We start from the raw sequence: 22,684 nt of genomic DNA, 5'->3' as shown, positions 1-22,684 counted from the left end.
TTTGGCTGTCCCCCTCTTCAGGGTCAAAGTCCTGTTTTATTTCCACAGATGGGAGAGGCCTCAGAAATTGCCTTCTAACCAACCTAGGTTATGATCTGGGCTTGAGACACCAAGACAATAGACACGGGTTTCCTCGGACCATGACAGGTTAAAGGACTCAGAGAGTGCTGAGGTCCATACACAATTGTGTGGGGTAGGTCTGCCAGTTGCTTTCATCAGACCCCAAAAGGGGTCCACAGTACCCCCCGCAAAAGGTTAATAAGCCCTGATGTGAAGGGTGCTTGCTGGTCTGCATTCATCAATCCTATGGCAACCCTCTGAGCGCAGGGCCAGCCCTCCCTACTGTGGGTCTGCCCGATCACATCCAGTTGACCCAACTAATGCAAACACGGCAATAATTTATTTCAGTTCAAAGAAATGCAAATTGGGTTAATATCCCTTTCTGTGAACCATCACATATTCAATGTAAACTAATTCATTTCTACAGCAGTGAATTTTTCTAGAAACAAATGATACTCTGTTCTGCACAATTCAAACTAGCACATTTTTTAATGCAACAAACATTTATAAACCACCCATCCTTCCCCCCCTTCCCTCCTTCCTAAAAATACCCATTGCAGCACCATCTTCTAGCCTACAGCCTGTCATCCCGAACTGCTGCATTGTATTTTTATAATGGGACTGTTTCAATCCCAGTCATCAAATTACCCTGTTTATTATTATCCCCATTTTACAGATAAAGGAACTAGGACACAAGGAGGTCACCTGCCTGGCCCCTAATCCCAGGGCAGGGCTATAATGAAGAAACCATGTTTCCAGGTTACCCTAGCCTTGGGAGAGCAGAGGCAGGAGGGCAGGCTTGGTTATGCTTCTGGAAACATCCAGTGTTTAGGAGGAGATGATGCCTGTAGCCTCTGACCAGAGGCCAGGGCAACGCAAGGAAGACCACGGTCAGCCTTGCAGTGATGCCTCCTGAGCCAGCTGCCCTGGACAGATCTGTGTAACTCCATATGGAAGCAGGAGTCCCGAGAGGGCAGAGAGGAAGCGACGGGGTGAGAGGGAGGCTTCTCAGGGACCAGCAGCTTAGAACCGGCCTGAAGATCTGGAGCCCTAATAGAAAGGGCATTTGCCCAGGAATCCAGGCCCTATTTGGTGCTGGCTCTCCCTCACTAGCCCTGACATCGCAGGCTAGTCCCACCTCTCTGAACCTCCGTTTCTCAGAGTGAACGATGGCCTGGATTCCATGATATCCAAAGGCCTTTCAGGAGCACCAAAGGGGGCTTTGTGAAAGGACTCCCAAAATTGCCACAAGTGCCCCCTCCCAGCACAGTGCTGGAGCCCTCTTCAGCCAAGGCCCGGAGGCCAGGTCCTGTGCCACCATGAAGCATCCCAGACCTCTGTCGTGGGCAGTCAGGCTGCTGTAGGACAGCCAGCTCAGTGGATCATAACACCAGGCAGATTGTGGGTTGACGTCATCCTTTATATATACAAAATTTCATGCACGTGCATACACACACACACAATTTTTTCTGAACATGTAGTTTTCGATTTAAAGAACTAAACCCCAGAGATGGGATTGTTTCTGGCTCCTTTCCAAGACCATGATGGCAGAAACTGGGGACTTTGTCCTGGTGCCCATCAAAGTGCCACATCCAGGTACCACCTCCTCAAGAGCTGTCTGAGCTGTCAGTCTGTGGGCTCCAAGGCTACAGCAACTGCTCCACTTGTGCATGTCCCCCCCACTGCGGATGCTCCAGCGCCCAGCCCCTCACACGCTGGGCAGAAGTGGGTGTGGGGACAGAAGCCACGCCAGAGCCCTAGCACCAGCACTCTCCTGAGGCAGATTTTGTTATTAATAAACACGATGCTTCGAGCATTTGCTTATGATTGTTTGATATTTCAGTTTTCAGTAATTTTCTCAGTTAATAATTTATTAAATGGATTATTTGTCATTTCAATTTATTAAAAATTGATAAAGGGCTCATTTCTTTTTTCCCAAGCTGGGACACAGAGAGGGATATACAGGCCGGAGTACAAATTAAAGGCGCCCTACTTCCTTCCCCTCCCTGTCCCCGCCCAGTCACCCATACCCAGTGAGCACCCTTGGGTCCCCCCTTCCCAATGGCTCTTCGCTCCGGGGTCCAGCGATGAGGCTGGACCGGCCTGCCCCACCCCCTCCCAGCCCCTACACCACCCATCCCCTGGCTTCTTATCTCAGCTCATCTCACAACCACTCCAGAAGTGGGGCGGCCTTCAGCTGCCCAGCACAGCTAGAAGGATGCCTTACGGATCCTCCAGCAATGGCGGACTGCGCATGCCCTGTTCGAGGCAGACATTGGTGGGACCCGAGGCGCCACGACTGGAGCAGGAGGCAGGAGGTAAAAGAACATGCAAGGAGACCTCAACAGTGCTATCTGCTCTCCCTGTGGCCACGCCCACCCTGGCGGGCAGCTCTCTTGTGTTTAGTGCTATTCATTTCTTCATGGCTTCTATAATCTGAGTATATTCTGATCGTGGCCCAGCCTATGTTTATGAAACAAGCATATGAAGGCATTTCAGGAGAAAGACAAAAGCAGGACAGTCTCCTGATGCTTTTCTCTCCTCGTCCTCCTTTTCTGCGTCCACTATACGCCTCTCTTATTCACCCCTCTCTCTCTTTCCACTCTCTTACCATCGCTACGACCCGCCGTGCTCTCTCCATTCTCCTTCCCTATACCTTTCTTCTCTTTGGACCTTCCTCCCCAAGCACTGAGGATCCGCGGGCTGGTTAAATGCCTTCATTCCCACCTGCGGGCACAGCCTGCGAGGGGTCTCATCAGAGCTTCACCACCAGCTCCCTGAGGTCACAACAGCTCTGACCTACCTGTTTTCCAGGCTGAGAGGTAAGCCCCATGTACCTGGGTCCTAACCTCAGGTCCCACCCAGCCACAGCAAGAAAAAAATGACAGTGCCCTCTGGATCAAAGACAGTACAGATGAAGGCCTGCCCAGCCACAGCAGAACCTCAAGGGCAGAGGAAGAGGAAGAAATCATGGGTGGGCGGGTGGGTGAGCAGAGAAACAGCAGCCACCGTGAAGTCACTTTAGCCAGGAAGGTTTGGTCATCGATTTGCCATTTTTGTCTGCCTTCATGGGCTCCTTGAGATCCCACGGTTCACTGTTTTCCAGAGCGCTTTTCCCCAAGATGAGTTTAATGGACTTAGAGAAGTCACATTGTGCACAAATTGGGAAGTTTCTGAAGCACCGTGCCGGCTCTCATGCATACACACTCGCCAAGTTCCCACAGCTGAGCAGGGAAGGCAATTCAAGGCGCAAACACATCCTTGGGTAAATTACTTCCTATTAGTATGTCACATATTTCTTAGATAAGACTGTAGTTCCAGGAGGTGACAGCAGCAGCTGACAATAAAAGTTTGCACTCTTTTTAATTTATATTTTCCCTGCCTTTCTATTTTGTTTGTTGTGTTTTTTCTTTCCCCTCAAAGTTACATAACATCACATCCAACTCCTTGCTCCCAGGGAAACAATGCCTCCTGAGGCTTTTCCTGACTCTCTCCCTGTGGGATTGTGCAACTTGACCTGTAACTTCAAGAACCAAGGAGGAACCTCAAAGGGGCATGCCACATCCTGAGGACAGGAGGCTTGGGGTTGAGGCTTGCTCCATCCCCCTCCCATTCCTGCCCAACTCCAGAGCTAGCCACAGCTTCCTGCCTCTCTTCAAATCCATAATTCTCCACTGAAGAAATACCGAATGTCTTATACCTGAGCAATATGAGCTGGAAGAGACAAGAGAAGATAGAAGTCCATCGTCTAGTTACTGAGTGAGAAAAGAGAAAAAGAAAGTAAATATATATGAGAAATGACAACATGAGACTTATCCAACCAGGCTGCAGAATCTTGGCTGGAGGGAGACAAGGTCAGGCTAAAGGAGGCTGTGACCTAACACTAGGCTTTGAAGGACAGGTAGAGGACAGAAACATTCAGAGCAGTGGGACTCCACCTCATCTTCTGGAAAATGAGGCTTCCTTTATGCTGTTCTCTGCAAACACAGTGGCACCTGGGCGTTTAAGTACATCTGGATGGAGTATGAGAAAATAATGCTCCAGTGAGCATCCCCAGTAGGGAACTGATGCTTCTGAGCAAGAATTTCTCTTGTCCCAAGAGTTGAAAATGTCTCTTCAATACAGGGATGGCCCAGTTTGCCAGCCTTTGGATTGGAAGTGGAATGCACCCACGGATTTTAGTCCATGCTAAAATCCTACACCTCCAGCCCAGACCTCTCCACCCTCCCAGGACAGAACTGCCCCAGATTTCAAGGACATGGTCTCTTGGGAATCTCTCTGTCCTCCAAGCATAGGTCTGAGCCTCTTCTGGCCTTTTCACCTTGCAGTAATTCTTTCTTCCCACAGTCTGGAGAATTCAGAATCCCACACTCTCCTTGGGAGAATCTCACACTCGCCGTGCCTTCAGCTCTCTGGCCTCTGTTCCTCTTTTGGCTCCAACTCTCCCACCTGCAGGAGGCTCATTCCAGTGGTCCTCATCTCAAGCTCAGAACCAGCCATTGCACTAATAGCAACTCCCCCCTCCTCCTTCCTGAGAGCAACCATCTCATTCTCCTCATACCTCAGGTCTAAAAAGTCTCCCAGCTCAAGCTTATGGCTGAAGAATAGGTTCAGTTTTCTGCAAGGAATGTTGCAACCCTGTCCCTATAAAAGGATGGGATCCCAGACCCTAAAGAAACATCAGAACCACAAAATGCAGACAAGACCCACATCCACTGAGGAGGAAGGTGGGCATGCCCTCCGGGGTACAGGATGAGACAGGGCTTTTTAAAGGAAGCAGCTCTGAATTTTGTAGAAAATGAGGTCGTTTTTTCCATTAGTGGACAAAGAAATAGAGGATTAAGGAACAAGGATTAGGGAAGAAGGGGTGGGATGTCATTTTGTGTAAATGCCACAAAATGGTGAATATAATTATTTTTAACTTTTCAGCCAAAGTTTTGATATTGCACTCATTGAAACAATGGGAAAAGACTACTAAAACATAAAAACACTGTCAGATCAACCCCGTAATTGTGAACTGTCCAATGCCATCTTTTTGATAAGTGTGGAAACATCCTGAATACTTTAGGACTTTTGGACCTTAATCTCTACCACTTTTAATTCAAAATTGCATCTCCCCCCACCTTCTCCCAGGACTCTTAATTTCTCTTTTCTCTCCACCATTATTTATTTAAGCCTCCCAACTGTATTATTTATCTTAACATCATATCTGTATTATTTATTTTATTGTAGCTCCATAACAATATTATTTAAGTCTATAAAATAAAGCTTTTTCCCTTGAACTCTCTGTGCAAAACAAATTGTATTCTACTGAAACATTCTTTGAAATGTCCTTCTTTTCTACCACTGGATAATAATAATACTTTGCATTTATATAGTACCTTTTATCCTGGGATTATTTAAGTCTGCAAAAGCAGTCTGTCTGAGTCCTCTCTGCAAAAATCAAGTTGTATGAAAATATTCTTTGAAATGCCCTTTATTTTTCACCACTGGCTGGTACAGAAATGCTCTTTGTGCATTACTTTTCACCTAGGAATTCCCAACTGGTTCTCTAATTAATACCCACCTACTTAGAAATGTCCAGGTAAATATTGTCTCCACTTCCTGAGTGGAGAAGACCTCAAAGGACAGGAAATATGTGTAAATCAGAGGACATCGCACCTCACAGCTCCTCCCTGCCTTTGAGATAGATCCTCACAGCCTTTCTCCTCCCAGCCATCATCTAGTTTTATCAAAGAAACACGGGCTGAGCTCTGGAATCAGACTGCCTGGGTTTAAATCCAAGTATTCCCCAAGCAGGTCTTGAAGCCTCAGTTTGCTCATCTGTACTCAGCATCCTCCCCACATCCTATGCTTAGCTCAAGACTCTCGCACATCCAGAACTGTCCTTCCTATTCCTAGCCACTTGTCCACCCTTCAACACTCAAACTCCAGGTCCACGTCTAGGACAAGCAAGTGGCAGTCCCTAACCTTCTCCAGTAATGGCAGTGGTACCGCCATTTTCATTTTGGACGACCCTTGGCATGTAATGCTCAGGCAAAACATCCTAGATCTCGATTATGTGTTATTTTGCAGTTTTTAACTGTCTCTTGTGAGTGAACTTTCATGTATTGACGGATTCACTCAACAAGTATTTATTATCTATTATGTACTGGGCACTCTTTTTCCTCTAAGGATATAGCTGTGAACAAAACAAAAACCCCAGCAATTTCAGAACTGACACTCGTGTGGGAAAACAGATCCACCATCAGGTCTGTAAGGCTACATAGACTCAGCTTCTTCTCTCCTGGCTCCCGAAGTGCTGAACCGAGCATGGCGCACACAGCAGGGGAGCAGAAGATATATGTTACCTGATTTTTAAAAATATTAATGATAAAGATATAGGAGTCTTTGAAATTATAATGTTAACAGTTTTCTCTAGTTTCAAAAAAACCATTTTTTAAAAGTTGTCTCCACTATACTTCAAAAAAATAAAAAGTTGCCTCCAGCCCCAAACTGGTTATTAAGTCCCCACGTAACCTTATACTGTTTTATATGATCAGTTTAACTCTTTCCAGAAGTACTATCACTGTGAAGTGGGTCAAGTCTACAACCTTCAGTTGCTCATCTGTCACATGGGGCTGGTGCCTTTGGGCCTTATTGAGAGGAAACAATGAGACAGCCATTCAAGCGCCGGAACCAAGCCTAGCACAAAACAGCAGCTTGATAAACCACAGCATCACATCAAGTTACATCCTTTTCCTTCTCGAGGCTCTGGTTCTAACGCCATGTGATGACAGAGACTGAAAAGTTTGGGCTGATGAAAAGGGCCATCTGCTCTCCCCAGAGAGGTCCCTCCTTAACGCTGGAATACAGAGCAGGACTCCTTTCTCTTTTGTGGTTTGTGTCTGAACACCAAGCACTCCACAGCCTTCACTGGAGGCACTACGCCCCATGACACTGGGTTACAGTCTGCTCTTTACACTGTCAAACCTCTTCCACCTTCCTTTGTTCTTTTAATCCCCCTCACCATTTCTTGAATTCTGTGTTTACTGTGTCTTGTGTCCTTGCATTCCTTTGCATTCTTCCTCAGGATGTTTCACCCTAATCAATTTCCAGGTAAATATTGCTCCTTGTCGTACCCAGGTCCATCTTTGTGTGCCAACTGGAAGAGGACTGTAGTAGATGCTCAATAAACATTATTTGCATGGAATTTGGTTTGGTGTGGACTATATGAAGTAGTTATAATTACCCCCACGTTAATAGGTCAGAAAGGGAAGCCTGCCCCCTCCCAAGTTTCCCTCACTTGTAGCCCACACTGCCTCCTTTCCCTCAGAGAATAGAATCATTCCTCCCCAAAGCTGCACATTGTGTGTTCTTCCTGAGTACCTTCTCTGTGTCTGTAGTTGTGCTGGGCACTGAGGATACACTAAGGAGCAAGCCACAGTCCCCTGTATGCAAACATCACAATCTAGATGGGGAGACATACAGAAGTAGGCAACTAAAATACTGTGTGGCTATACCATGGGATAAAGCACGGGGTCCCATGGGGCCATGTATCATGGTCCCCTAACCCAGTTATACCAGGTCAAAAGGTTTTCTGACACATGGAGTAAACCAGAGATAGGGGTCAGGGAGATGGTAGACATTCAGGCAGAGGGAACAGTGCAAAGATCCCTAGGCAAGCAAGCATGTTCAAAGAACAAATAGTTCAGGGTCTCTGGATCCAGGGCCAGATCCTGAAGGGCCTTCTAAGCCCCACTGAGGAGTTGGGGCATTTCCCTGAGGTTACCAGAAAGACATTGGAGTCACTGAAGTTAATTAATCAGAGAAGGGACATGACTAGAAACAAAGAAAGCTCCCATGAGGGCAGAAATGGATACCAGGAAGAAAGATAGGTGAGAGATAAGAAAACCCCTTGGAGGATTGATTTAGAAACTATTTGTTTAAATGTTTCTAAAAATGATCTTATATGTAGAAAATCCTAAATATTCCACACCAAAAAAAAAAAAAAAGAAAAAAGCAATTTGAGATAATAATCAAATTCTGCAAAGTCGTAGGATACAAAATCAACACACTAAAATCAACTGCATTTCTATACACTAACAATGAACAGCACAAAACACAAATTAAGAAAACAATTCCGTTTACAATAGCATCAAAAAGTATAAAATACTTAGGAATAAATTTAACTAAAGAGATGATAGATTCATATACTGAAAACTACAGTGTTCCTGAAAAAAAAACTAAAGAAGGCACAAATAAACGGAAAGTCATCCTATGTTCATCAACTGCAAGACTTAATGTTGTTAAGAGATTAATACTACCCAAAGCAAACTACAGATTTAATGCAATCCCTATCAAAATTACAACCGTGTTTTTTTGCAGAAATAGTCAAATCTACCCAAAAATTCATATGCAATCTCAAGGGAGGCTGAATGGCCAAAAAAATCTTGAGAAAAAATAAAGTTTAAGATCTCATATTTCCTTATTTTAAAACTTACTACAAAGCTACAGTAATCAAAACAATTCAGTACTGGCATAAAGACAGATGTATATACCAATGTAGTCATATACAGGGCTCAGAAATAAATGCTCACATATATGATTAAGTGATTTTCAACAAACAGAGCTGGGAAAACTGGATATCCACATGCAAAAGAATGAAGTTGGACCCTTACCTTACACCATATAAAAGCAACCCAAAATGGATCAAAAACCTAAACAGAAGAGATATTAGAAGAAAATATAGGGAAAAACTTAATGACATTGAATTAGGTAATGGTTATGAAAAGCACAGGCAGCAAAAGCAGAAATAAATAAACCGGACTATATCAAAATTTGAAACAGTTCATCAAGGGACGTAATCAACTGAGTATAAAGGCAACTCATAGAATGAGAGAAAATATTTGCAAATCATATATCTGATAAGGGATTAATATCCATAATATATAAAGAACTCCTACAACTGGAAAAAAACTTGATTAAAAATAGGCAAAGGGCTTGAATAGACATTTCTTAAAATAAACATCCAAATGGCAGTCAAGCACATGAAAAGATGTTCAATATCACTAATCATTAGGGAAACGCAAATCAAAACCACAATGAGATTATCACCTCACACCCGTTAGAATGGTCACTTTCAAGAAAAACAGATGCAAGGGTATAGAGAATTTGGAATCTTTGTTCACTATTGTGCAAATGTAAAAAGGTGCAGCTGCTGTGGAAAACATCATGGCAGTTCCTCAAAAAGTCAAACATAGAATTACCATGTGATCCAGAAATCCCACTTCTAAGTAAATACCAAAAAGAATTGAAAGCAGGATCTTGAAGAAATATTTGTACACCCATGTAAATAGCAACATTATTCACAATAGTCAAAAGGTAGAGGCAACCCAAGTGTTCTTTGACAGATGAATGGATAAATAAAAGGTTAAACAATGGGATGTTATATAGCCTGAAAAAGGAAAGAAATTCTGACACTTGCTACAACATGGATGAATCTTGAGGATATAATGCTAAGTGAAATAAGCCAGTCATAAAAAGTCAAATACTGTATGATTCCACTTATGTGAGGTACATAGAGGAGTCAAACACAGAGTGACAGAAAGCAGAAGGGTAATTGTCTGGGGATGGAGAAATGGGGAAATAGGGAATTGTTTAACGGGTACAGAATTTCAATTTTGCAAGATGAATAGAGTTAGGGATGTTGGTTGCACAACAATGTGAATGCATTTAATACTACTGAACTGTACACTTATAAATGGTTAAGATGGTAAATTTTATGTTATGTGCATTTTACCTCAGTTAAAAAAAATTAATGCAATTGAGGAAAACAAATGTTTCTAAAAGAATGATGCTGCTGTGAAGCTTTGCTTCCAAACTTCAGTTTGGGATCATTTTCTTCTCCATCACAATGTCAGGCACATCGGTATCAGCCTTTCCCCATTGTCCTCTCAGAGCCATAGGAGTCAACCCAAGTGTTCATAGAAGATTAACATAGCTCAGCTCTGTGGCCAAGTGGTCTGGCCGGTCCTTCACCCTTAAATTAGAGTCCCCACAGCTGCACGAGCTCTGGCTTGCCCTGCCCTACACACCATGGTGGAGAACACATGGGCTGGAATCCTGCACACTGGCTGCCTCTGACCAGAGGGAGAGCAAGACCTAAGCTCAACATCTTCCACCCCCACCCCCTAGCTTCTCATCTCCATCCCCCAACCCACGGAAGGGAGCCTGGGGAGATGTCAGGAGTGTAGATGTCCCTCCACTGGGGCAATGAGGAGTATATATTCTCCCCCAAAGAGCTACTTGGCAAATTAAAACTTGCCCCAGGGGCTTCCCTGGTGGCGCAGTGGTTGAGAGTCCGCCTGCCGATGCAGGGGAGACGGGTTCGTGTCCCGGTCCGGGAAGATCCCACATGCCGCGGAGCGGCTGGGCCCATGAGCCATGGCCGCTGGGCCTGTGCGTCCGGAGCCTGTGCTCCGCAACGGGAGAGGCCAAAACAGTGAGAGGCCCGCGTACCACCAAAAAAAAAAAAAAAATTGCTCCAACCCCTGTTTTCAAAGTTTTATACAGAATTACACAAAGGGCAAGAGAAAGCAAACAGTCTTCTTTATCTCCCCTTCCTGGTTACCCCCATTTCCCTCCACAGGATCTGAGGATGACTCAAAAACTTAGCACATAGCAAGCACCATATTTTTTAGAAGGCTTGTTTGAAAATAATTGCTCCAAAGTATCACCATGACCTTGCTGTCAATGGGGTGTGGGGTTTTTTGGTGATGAGGTTTTCTTAATCCTAATGGGACTTCACTATCTTTGAAGCCTAAGGACTTAAAGAAACTGAGGACTTGTGTGCAAATAGAAAGCATAACCAATGTGTCCCCTCCACACACGTCCTCTCTCTGGGCAGAGTAAATCTCTGGGCAGATTTACTCTGCTCAGAGAGGAGACGTGTGTGGAGGGAACTTTTTTTTTAATGAATTTATTTATTTACTTACTTACTTACTTATTTATTTTTGGCTGCATTGGGTCTTCACTCCTGCGTGCAGGCTTTCTCTAGTTGTGGTGAGTGGGGGCTACTCTTCGTTGCAGTACATGGGATTCTCACTGCCGTGGTTTCTCTTGTTGTGGAGCACTGGCTCTAGGCGCACGGGTCTCAGTAGTTGTGGCATGTGAGCTCAGTAGCAGTGGCTCGCGGGCTCTAGAGTGCAGGCTCAGTAGTTGTGGCGCACAGGCTTAGTTACTCCACAGCATGTGGGATCTTCCCGGACCAGGGCTCAAACCCGTGTCCCCTGCCTTGGCAGGTGGATTCTTAACCACTGCACCACCCGGGAAGTCCGTGTGGAGGGAACTTTTGATTGGTCAGTGGCATCCAGGAGCAGTGAGGCCAGAGATGCTGGATCTCCTCCCCCAACTCACCCTTTTGTATTTGCAGTTGGAGGTTGAGGCTAAGCGTCTGGGTACATCTGCATAAGCACATCAGGGCTTCAGAAGTAAAGAGATGGAAATCCCCAAGTCCTTCTCCTTGAAGCATGGAGTTATTGAAACACACCAGATGGACTAGAGTAGGACTGACCTAGACCGAATGGCAGGAAAGGAGGGCAAGTTCCCTGAAAAAAAAAAAAAAAAAAAAAGGCTCTAATGGAATAGGGCCCAGACTCCATGCCAGAGCTCTGTAAAGGGAGAACAGTTCTGGAAGTGTAACTTGCTTGTCTCTCCTGCTAACTCACTCTCCCTAATGCAGACAAGGGGGATAAAAGGCTTCCTGGGAGTAAGAAAGAAGGGTCGTGAGGCCTGCAGCAAGGGCTTTCTTGCAATGAGGTGTCCCAGAGTCTCCCTGATGAAGAAACATCCTCTCTCCCAGGTGGCCGCCCACAACTTGGACAATCTGAAGAGGCCCACTGCAGTGGCCTTGGAAGCAGGGAAAAAGCTAGGTAGACTGATTCTCCAAACCGAGGCTCCAGGAAAAGGCTGAATATTTTATAATAAACATAACCAAAAATTACTATTGAAATCAGTAGAGATTTTCCCACAAAGCCGTGCCATGTTCACCTTAGTCTTGGCATCCCCCGTGCCCCACGGCCTGCCCTGAGAACTCGGGGGCCTCAGCTCCAGCAGTGTGGGCTAATGTGTGGGTCTCAAGGTCAGAAGTGCCAGTGAGTTTCTTCCGGTGGCATAGTCCCCACCCCACCCCACACCCTGGAGGTGGCTCGTGGGCCTTCTATAAAGTGGAATGAAAGATCCTTTTGGTAGTCCAACACTAGTCAACATATTCCCAGTCTCCACTCCAGAAATCCCATCAAATTCCTTCCATAGCAGATGGAGCATCTCCCTCTGGGACTGCAGGAGTGGAATATGAGTGGAACATGGCATGCAGCAGAGAGTAAAGACATTGGGCCCTTGGTGAGTCTATGGGGCTCTAGGACCAGGAAGACTCATGAGGTGTGGAGCCAGTTTCTGAAACTCAGCAGACCCAGGGCTGGCTGCCAGCATGGGTCACAGGGCCAAGGGGTGGCTTCTGAAGAGCTGGGTTCAGAATCAATTAAGCAACAGGGCTATTTACTGACCACTTTAGATTACATAGAAAAGGAAAAAAAATAATCCACCATGAAAATGAAATCCTGTCAGTAACCCCAATAGGCTTGCCCACCAACTAACAAGAACAAGGTAAATTTGAGCTCAATTTACTCAGATGGATAATAAAACTTTCAATTATGGTTGCATTATTTGTTGCTATATGGTTGAAAGATTAGGTGACAATATGCAAAAAATAGTTTCTTCATATTATAATATTTAGTAATGTCATTTTATTTTTTATATGTTTCATTAAATTGTTTTGTGGCTTTATTATCTACCCAGATGCACAGCCCAGAAATACAATTATTCAGATTTAGAAGCAATAAAATTTGGCATGCATTTTCTCGTATTCAGAATTCCTGCATGTTAAAAAGAAATTATAGCGTTCTTCCCACATTGCACTGCTCTGAGGCCCTCACAGACCCATTCATTAACCGAACACATTACAGAAAGCACACCATTTAGGTTAAAAGGCCCTTCGGATAACAGATATGCATGCACGAAGCAAATATTTCAGTGTAGCCCCGCCTTTTGATTATGACAATAATAGAGGCAAACGGATACGCGTTTGCTGTAATGTGCTGCTCGGTGATGGATCCACTGAGTGGTGAAAACTCTGATTGCAAAGCAGCACACAGAGAAAGCATTATGACAACAAAACCTATCTTCGTAACTATCAGGAAGTGGGAGTTTTACTACTTGGAGAAAAATGAAAGCTTCCTGGGGAATTGTATTTCAGAAGAGTTCTGTAATATGTGAATCCTAAACATATTTCAGCTGCCCATGGAGCGGTGGGTGTAGACAGATAAGGGTTGAGGGATGGTGGCCACTCAGCTCAGAAATATTTCTTCCAAGTCACTACCTAGGGCTCAGAAGCCCCCTATTAAAATTCAATCAGTTCCTTGGGGACATTTGTCTACCACTGGGACACTAACATGTGTTTAACAGACGGTTCCTTGAAATCATGGGAACCAAAATGCCACTACATCAAGCCATATAACACAAGACTATGTCAAGTTGGTTTTGTTCTGGGGACAGTTAATAGTGTTAACTGGGGGGAGGTGTCAAAAGAGGGAAAAGAGGGTAACAAAATGTGATCTTACACACAAAATAGAGGAAAAGATAAATTACAAATCGAAAAAATATATTTGCGACACATACCACCAACAAAGGATTAGTATTGAGGATATACAAAGAACTACTATAGGTCTGTAAGAAAGGAGCAAACAAGATGATAGAAAGAAAAGGACAGAAGACGTAAAGAACCATCTCACAGAAGGCAAAACACAAATGGCCAATAAATATTTGAGGAAATATCAAGGAAATGCATAACGAGTTGCATCTGATTTCCATTTAATTGGCAAAATTAAGAAAGATGACACTGGGCTTCCCTGGTGGCGCAGTGGTTGAGAGTCTGCCTGCCAATGCAGGGGACGTGGGTTCGTGCCCCGATCCGGGAGGATCCCACATGCCGCGGAGCGGCTGGGCCCGTGAGCCATGGCCGCTGAGCCTGCGCGTCCGGAGCCTGTGCTCCGCAATGGGAGAGGCCACAACAGTGAGAGGCCCACGTACCGCAAAAAAAAAAAAAAAAAAAAAAAAGATGACACTAGATATTAGAGACAATATGGATCCAGAGGATTGCCACGGGGAGAGAAAATTGATAAAATCTCACTGGAAAAGAATTTGGCATTATCTTATAAAGTTAAATAGTCATATATCCTACAACCCCCAAATTCTGTTTCTGGGTATATACTCAAGAGAAACGGGTACATAAGTGTACCCGGAAGGATGTACAAAAGCATTCATAGCAATACTATTCTCGGAAGAAAAAATCTGGAACAATTCCAAATGGATAAGGAAATTCTAGAGTACATCACAATGAAACATTGTAAAGCACTCAAAACTAATGAACGGCAGCTACACACAACTATGTGGTTGACTCTTGGCAATACCATATTGTTGAAAAATGTTAGTTCCAGGAGACTACAGACAACATGATTTCTTTTTCTGAAAACTTTAAAACAATCAAGTAAGCAATATAGTGTTAGAGATGCACATATGTAATAAAACTATCTTTTAAAGGGGATGATGAGCACAAGATCCATGTGAGTCCAGCAGACTATTCGGGTCTAATAAAATTGGGCACATGGGTGGTTGCTCTGTTGTTCTCCGAAGTTTTCTGTATGGTTGAAATATTTCGTAATAAATTATTTTAAAAGCAGTACTTTAACATCAGACAGGCCTGCTGTATTGGAGTTTTCGTCCTCTTACCAGCAACCGTAGATGAGACACTTGAACTTTCCAGTTAAAGATCTCAGTTTCCTTATGTGGAAAACTGGAGCAGTAATAATGCACACCAATGTGTAAAGGACATCGTACAGGGCTTTGCAATAGCTATTACTTTAAAAAGCAATTTTTTTCTGTTAATAATAATATAATTAATGCAATTATTTTCCCTCTCCTATACATAATGTCCTTACATCTACCAAAAAAAAAAATAATAATAATAACAGGTCAGTCATATCGAGCCTTTTGACCTAATTGATGTAGCACATGCTTTGGGACAGTGTGTGAGATGTATTTACTTACAAGAAGGCTGGGCAGGTCCAGGCTTGGATGAAACCTAAAGTATGAAAGGTAATAAGTATTGGTGCCCACACATCCATCGGCGTTCCCTAAGAGCTCCAAAGCCTCTACCTGCTGCCTTATCTCTGCTATTTCCTATTTAGGAGTTAACAGATAACAGAGGTGTGTGAGTATTCCTGTGTTTTGAGAGAGGATTCTTAGAAATAAAATATCTTTCAGATCCAAAGTCCTGATATAAATAGCAGATTAGATTCTGCCCTAAACCCCCTCAAATCACACCAAGTAGAAATTTCTTGTAAAACAGGACTGGAGCTGGGAATGCAAAAGTCATGTGCCCTGACTTCTGAGCCAATATTCCTGCATTTATACACACACACACACACACACACACACACAATTTTCTCACCCAACCTCTGCTTCTACATGTAAGTAGAGCCATCTAGAACAGGCCGAACATTGTATCCTGATATCCTGTTGTGGTCTGCAGAGTAAAGGTCTTGTCCCTGGAAGTACACATGGTCTCCCTTGAGAGGGACAATCATCCCAGAGTCAGTTATCCAAAGAGTTGGCAGGTTCCCGAAAGGCAAGCCTCAGGCAGGGAAGAGAATCTTGTTTCTCTCAGAGCCTCATTTTATAGGCTCTGTTCTTCAAGGAGTCAAGACGCCTGGGGTGAGCTCCTGGGTAATACATGCTGAAGTGATGCCCCCCCCACCCCGCCCATGGAGACAGGCTGGGAGCCGGAATGAGATGAATCCTTTCGTATCCAAAGAGCAAGCTGTAGCCTTCACATCGATTCTGTAGTGTAGCACCTTCCCTGGGTTTGTTTCTCTTTGGCTTTCTTCCCAGGGACTCAGTAAAGAATTGTTGGAGCACGCCAGCACCGTCCTCCTGTTCCCATGCTTGTCTTGCTAACATGCATTCCTGTGTGAGAATTAGTGGTGGGTCCTCCAATAAGAGCTAATTTTTATGTTTTTAAATTCATAAAGTGAAAACAGGATTATAAAGAATGTTTGAACGTGGAATAACATGTCTCCCTATGACTCATGCCCAGAAGTTCTTACCAAACACCCCTTCCTCCAATGGAGAGACTTTTCCCACTACTACCAACTAGATCAGTGAGTTAGCTCTTTCTGTGTAACAAACCACTCCAAAACTTAGTGATCTGAAACACCACTTATTTTGTATTATCTCACGATTATGTGGGTGGGCAATCTGGGCCAGGCTCAGCAGGGTGGTTCTTCTGCTGGTCTCCCTGGGATCACTTCTGTGGCTGCATAAAGCTCACAGGTGGGATGAGGGCTGCTTGGTCTAGGATGGCCTCATTCACATGTTAGGCAGCTGGTGGTGGCTGTCAGCTGGGGTAGGCAGGGCCACTGGGCCACATGTCTCCAGCAGGCTTGCCCTGTTCATTGACAGTGTTTTGGTTGAGGGTTCCAAGAGCAGCGGGAGAAGACAACTTCAATGTGCAATTGCTTCTCAGGTCTCTGTGTCACATTTAGTAATGTCCCATTGACTAAAGACAAGCACATGGCCAAGTCCAGAGTCGGTTTAGGAGGGTATAAATACAAGAAGGGAATTATCACAGCCACTTTTTTAAACAATCTTCTATACCAGCCTTAAGTAGCCTGGATCTTATTTTATGAGATAGGAAAGAATTTTCCTTGGACACACCACACATCCATACACACTAACATACTTACGTCCACACATGCACACAAAGACTCATTGCATATTCTCATGTTAAAGGACATGTATGTACACATCACAGTTACACATGCCCCAGACACGGACACATGCCCACAGGAGAGAGTTACATGGAGATACACATAAAGCTGGTCGTGTGTATAGGCACAAAAGACCATTTATAAGACAAGGATTTTGCTGTACACACTCCGTTTCATTTTAGCTTTCAGCTTTTCCTTGAGAAAATCTGCCACGGCAAATTCTCGAGGAGGAATCTGCTGCTACAACCCATCCTTTGATATGAAGGGTTAAGCGATTAAAGATGACCCAGCCTGCCAGCTGCAGGCCCGTCTCTGTGGTCTGATTTCTCAAGATGATACAGCTCACTTCCCAGTGGTGATTGCAAGATTTAAATCTAAGTCAGGAGAGAGAAAAATGCAATTCTTAGTGCAGTGTTAGAGCACAGCCAGAGACAACATAACCGATGAACAGACAGAGTTTTACAGAATTGTTTAACCATTTTACCGGATGGAAAATAAGGAGATGCATTTTCATAGAGCTTCAGAGCTGCAGGACCTTAAGAGGTCCCCTGGTCTAGAACTCTGAGTATCTAAAATGGATGTGCTCTGTTCTAGAAAAGATATGGCTTTTTAAATAAAGATCTCTTCATTCTCTACTGAAAGCATATGACTTTGTCCTATGTTTTCATATCTCTATGCATATATTATCAACAATTTATAATTAATAAGTGTTTACATTCATAAAGTTTTAAAGTAGTATTATGGGAAAATATATTTAAAGTACGATTACATGTATTTTCATTTCTCTCACATTTTTTATGACTATGGGGGGAAAATCTTTTTTTCTACAGGGGGAAAATTTCTAGAGAATGTGTATCTGAAGAGCCAAAAGGGGTTTCAAATATGGAACATTCTTATAAGCTCACCAAGTCTCCCCGTAGACTCCCAGGACAGATCTGTAATTCCACTCTGCAACTCCCCATGTGAACCACCTTTAAAACTGATCCCCCTACTTAATGCTTTCTGGATCCAGCCAAGTTCAGCCCTGCCCTCTCCCTTGCCCAAGCCCACTTGGCTGATGGATCACACCCAGTGTCTCAGTCTTTTTGGGCTGCTATAACAAAGTACCCTAAACCAGGTGGTTTAAACAACAAACATTTATTTCTCACAGTTCTGGAGGCTGAGAGTCCGAGATCAAAGTGCCAACAGATTCAGTGTCTGGTGAGGGCCAACTCTCTGCTTCCAGATGGCTGTCTTCTCCCTGCGTCCTTGCATTGCAGGAGGGGCAAGGGAGCTTGCGCTCTAGAGCCTGCGAGGCACAACTACTGAGCCTGTGTGCCACAACTACTGAAGTCTGCGCACCTAGAGCCCGTGTTGCACAGCAAAAGAAGCCACTGCAGTGAGAAGCCAGTGCACCACAACGAAGAATAGCCCCCCACTCGCCACGAATAGAGAAAGCCCACACACGGCAACAAGGACCAAACACAGCCAAAAATAAATAAATAAAATAATTTTTTTTAAAAAAATGATAGACTAGGGAACCACAGACCTCCTGAATGATGTACCTCAACATCTCCAGGTTCCTTTACAGCCAGGAGAAGCCCCCATGGTGTGACTGTCACACACACACACACACACACACACTCAGAGAATGGGTCCTGCTCTGACGAACTGATACAGTTGCATGTTTTAACAATGCATTAAACATAAATCTATCCTGCAATTTTTTTTAAAGAAGCTTTTAAAAAGGGTACAACGCGCTAGTCCAACGATCTATGAAAACGAGAACGGTAAAGCTGGTGATAAATAGAGTTTAAATATGAGTGAGGTGGCACTAACTTCACACAAAAGGCGAGGAAGGTCTGACCCCTCACTCAGAGGCTGTCTTCATCCTCAAAAGTGTATTTCCCCTCACATCACCTCAAATCATTATCCGGCAATCCTGTAGGCCAGGGAGCAGCTGGTTAGAAAACAAAGGTCCAGAGAGAAGAGGTCACAAAGGAGTTGTGCTAGAGGCAAAAGGAGACAGGTCGTGGCTCCTCCCCCATATCTGGAAGGGCACTCCTGGGTCTCCCTGCCTGTCCAAACCTCCATCTCCCCCAGCACTGCCCTCAGGATGAAAGCCATATCCCAAGTTTCCAAAGGCAGGGTCTGAGTCTTAGATGCTTAGATGCTTCCCATCTACCCTCAGAACCTAGCATGGAGGGGGCTATACACTGGGCCCCCTGGGGTGGAGGCTGTGGTCAAGCATATGGAAGAGTCCCTCGAATTCTGCCAAATACAGCTCCAGGGAGGCGGCAGCCCGCAGAAGCTGCCAGGAAGGGGTGGGCGGGGATCTGCTCAGAGGGTTGGACACACCGCTGCTTGGAGTTTAGAATGAAGCATATGCCTGCCCAGTGCCCCTCAAGCTCCAAGGCTGGGATTTCATACTTCATTCTCTGCACTTGAAAATGCTTACTTTGAAGGGAAGGAAAAAGTCAACAAAAAACATCAGCCCATTGCTAAGCCACGAGAGCTGACTACGTTCCTGCAGCCTGTCTTGGGCCAACCATCCCAGAGAAGACAGGAGTACAAAGCGCCCACCATTTGGAAGCTGACGGAGCAGTTTGGGAAGTCAACACGTTCACGGACATGAATGAACAGAGTGAGGTTCCCATCGGAGTTCTCAGCCCTTAAATGCTCTCGGGTCTCCGAGTTCAGATCTCTGAAAAGATGTGAGGGCATAAAAGCCAGAAGGGCTTTTGTGGGAGGTTTGAACCTGGGCCTGAGCCTCAAAGAATGAGCAGGTTGGGACGGGGTGTGTGATGAGGTACAGGGGGCCATCACAGGCACAGGAAAGAGCTACAGCTCAAAGGAGTCCAGTTGGAAATGAAACAACAGACGCTGCCTGGCCAGGGTAAAAGGTTTGAATCGAGAGACAGAAAAGATACTGGAGGGTCAGCAGGTTCCGATCACATGGCCCTTGAATGCCATGAGGAAGAAGCTGACCTGTTCATCCACTTGGCAGGGAAAACAACATCAATGGCTCCCCCTTGGTCCTTCGGCATTTAGCGGAAATGGAAAGGAACACAAGTGAGATGGGAAATCGAAGACCGGGATGGTACCAAGGCCTAGTATTGGACCCAAGGCCCTTGCAAATGGTCCCAGTGCAGATCCAGTCTGTCCTGTAGTCACTAGGGCAGTTCTGGAAGCTGGTAGTGTCCTGATGCTGCACTGCACCTCCCCCAACACGCTGCAAGCTCTTCTCAGATGGCCGTGCTTAGGCAGCTCCAGCCTTAACCATGCAGGATCACGAGTGGTGGCAGCACCAACGAGGAGCCCCTGGCCGGTCACAGAACCTCAGGTAGGTGTGGGGACAGGCTGCTTGGGTTCACTCGGGGACAGTTGTTTAACTGCTGCCCCGTCTCCCTCTGCCAAGGGTAGGAGATGGGGCTGGATGGAGGTGATGTCCTAGGCTGATGGAGCCAGAAACTCTTTGATACTGAATACCTCTCTGCAGAGTATAAGAGGGATAAAAGAAAATTAGAATTAAGACAATGAATATAAATCTGGTAAAATAAGTTATTCATTTTTCATTTTCATTGCATACCAGGCAACATGGTATGTAGCTTGACTGTGAAGACCAGTTGTAGGAGAAAGCAGTAACGATCTGGGAGACATCTGGATGGCCCATGAAGAGTCTCCCCAGTCCACCTGCCCCCATGCCTTCACTCCATTTTTCCATTAGACCTTTACTGATACAGGAATGCCCCATTAAAAACTCCACAGGTATTTTTTGGATTAATATTCTTTATTTCAATTTTTATTGAAATATATTTGACATATGTCATTGTGTAAATATAAGGTGTACATGTTGATTCGATACATTTGTATACCATAATATGATGGCCATTGTAGCAGTAGTTAACACCTCTATCATGTCACATAATTATCATTTCTTTTTTTTTTTTTTTTTTTAATTTTTGGCTGCGTTAGGTCTTCATTGCCGCTTGCAGACATTTTCTAGTTGTGGCGAGTGCGGGCTGCTCTTCGTTGAGGTGCGCGGGCTTGTCATTGTGATGGCTTCTCTTGCTGCGGAGCATGGGCTCTAGATGCACGGGCTTCAGTAGTTGTGCACAGGCTTCGTTGCTCCGCGGCATGTGGGATCTTCCCAGACCAGGGCTCGAACCCCTGTCCCCTGCACTGGCAGGCGGATTCTTAACCACTGTACCACCAGGAAAGTCCTTAATTATCATTTCTTTTTTGTGGTGGGAATAATTAAGATCTAGTGTCTTAGAAGTTTGATGATTATAACACGATATTGTTGTTTATATTCACTTTACTCTGCATTAGATCTCTAGGATGTATTTATCTACTAGTTCCAAGTTTGTACCCTTAAACAACACTTCTTTTTACTCCCCCAGCCTGTAGCCCCTAGTAACCACCATTTTACTCTCTGTTTTCAGGAACTGGCTTTTTAGATTCCACATATGAGTGATGTTATATTATATTATACAATGTCCTCAAGGTGCACCCATCTTGTCACAAATGGCAGGATTTCCTTCTTTCTCGTGACTGAATAATATTTCATATATATCACCATATTCATTCATCTGCTGATGGGCACTACGTTGCTTCCATATCTTGGCTATTATGAATAATGCTGCAACGTTACTGGAGCATGGGGGTACAGATAGCTCTTTGATATCCTGTTTTCATTTCCTTTGGGTATATACCCGAAGTGGAATTCCTAGATCATATGGTAGATCTATTTTTATATTTTTGAAGAAACTCCATGTTGTTTTCCATAGTGGCTGCACCAATTTACATTCCCACCAACAGTGTGCAAGGGTTCCCTTTCTCTACACCCTCACCAGCACTTTATTTCTCTTGTCTTCTTGATGAGAAACTGCAGTCTGGTTTTACCAAGCTACTTGGGGTTTCCCCAACATTCCCCAACACATCATGCTCCCCGGTCACCAATCCTTCCACTGGCCACAATGCCTCCTTCCCTTGTCTGCCACGTAGACATCTGCTCCTTCCTGACTCAGATGAAACCTAGCCTGGGCTGCTCCCACAGTGCTGCATCCATCCCTCTTTATCACCTGGCTCATTGTTCTGTGATGATCTGTGTAGATGCCTGTGCCTCCTTTCCCCCACAGGAAGTCTCCGAGAACAGAGGTCATGTTTTATTTTGTATTCCTAATGATTGAGTCCTAAATGTAAATGCTAATTCCTTTATCTCCTGCTGGTATTTCTCCTGGGCCAGTTTGTGAAAATGGGCAGGATTTGATGCAAGAGAGTATCAGGAACTAGACAGGAAGTCATGCCTTGGGGGAACAGACATGCTTCTTCATCTCATCGGTGAGGTAGGTGACCACATACAGTATACACTGGCAGGGGCTTAGGAAGGGTAGGATACTCACATGGAGAGACCCTCCCAACCTGACTACTGACACCTAAAAGAGTAATAATAGTCACAATAAGGTAAAGAGTCTGGTGATATTGACTATCCATTTGCCTGCTTCCTGTGGCCCAGGTGCTACACTAAGCATCTGACATGTCTGATCTCATTCAATCCATACCACAAAACTGGGAGGTAAGTTATACTCATCCCAACTCCATAGGTAAGGATGCTGAGCCTCAGAGCAGACACATAACTTGTTGATGGTCATGCAGCTGGCCACCGGAAGAGTCGTGATTCAAATCCACTCATCTGCCCCAAAGCTCTTACTTTCCACTGTGCTGCCGAACAAGAAATCAGGCTGAAACTGCAGGTTTCATTTGGTGGGAAAACATGT

At 44.7% G+C, this 22,684-nt stretch overlaps 1 pseudogene; it reads right to left on the bottom strand.

The window, feature by feature from the left end:
- LOC132435752 (uncharacterized) overlaps positions 1–19,951 on the bottom strand; it is a 92,948-nt pseudogene extending 72,997 nt beyond the window's left edge.
- Positions 19,952–22,684: the final 2,733 nt, after the last annotated feature.

Source organism: Delphinus delphis, chromosome 13 (assembly GCF_949987515.2).
Source record: "Delphinus delphis chromosome 13, mDelDel1.2, whole genome shotgun sequence".
NCBI classification, from domain to species: Eukaryota; Metazoa; Chordata; class Mammalia; order Artiodactyla; family Delphinidae; genus Delphinus; species Delphinus delphis.
The sequence above is the reverse complement of the archived record's forward strand: the minus strand, read 5'-3'. Positions and strand labels throughout refer to the sequence as shown.